Source organism: Odontomachus brunneus, unplaced genomic scaffold, assembly GCF_010583005.1.
Source record: "Odontomachus brunneus isolate Ranch 3 - 2012 unplaced genomic scaffold, Obru_v1 Obru_scaffold_117, whole genome shotgun sequence".
Classification (NCBI taxonomy): domain Eukaryota; kingdom Metazoa; phylum Arthropoda; class Insecta; order Hymenoptera; family Formicidae; genus Odontomachus; species Odontomachus brunneus.
Genome location: NW_022639567.1, coordinates 322066 through 322793, shown reverse-complemented (window position 1 = coordinate 322793; position 728 = coordinate 322066). Strand labels below are relative to the sequence as shown.

Below are 728 nucleotides of genomic sequence, written 5' to 3'. Positions count from 1 at the left end.
CAAAATTCAAGATGACGGATCCAATATAAAATTTCCAAATCCAAAAGAATTTTGGAAATCTGAGTCCAGATTCGTGAGCAGCGACCCTCGGAACCCTTTGAACTACAAACTCTTTTTTCCAGAATTGCTCAAAAAGGGTTAAAATATTTCAAATGAACCGACATTATCGCTTTATTTGATTTTCTGTATGCAGTAAAAACTTAAATCTGCTCTATCTCGGTGGAAAAAAATCCTATTTGGATGTTCCAAAATGGAAATTGAAGGGCAAGACTCGTACTTTACGGTACTTTGTTTAGTTTTTGTCGGTAAAATTCTATGCAACCAGGAGGAAACTTCAATAATGCTCTAAAATAGCCATTATTTCATTTTTAGGTTAGAATATCTCAAAATCCTGACGTGATGGCGCCATTCTGAGGCCAGATTTGGATTCAGCGCACCAAATTCCTTCGAAAATCAATATAAAGTTTCATGTGATATTACATACCCTTTAATTTGTTGACCTGTGTAATTTGCACTAATAGAACACACGAAATACTGAATTGATGTGAATTGATGTGAATTGACTGAGAATGTGATGTTTTTAAATAGAAAAAGATATTATTACCACAAAAATAACCATATTATACTTTTTATGAAACTTCTCGGAAAAAAGTCTATATATAGGTTTTGTCCATATATGGTCATATATGATCATATATATAATATATGTATATATATATATATATATA

General features: G+C 31.3%; 1 protein-coding gene across 4 annotated transcripts in view; it reads right to left on the bottom strand.

Moving 5' to 3' along the window:
• Positions 1–728, bottom strand: part of LOC116849474 (F-box/LRR-repeat protein fbxl-1) — a 26066-nt gene that overhangs the window by 4770 nt on the left and 20568 nt on the right. The gene's annotated exons all lie outside the window — the stretch shown is intronic.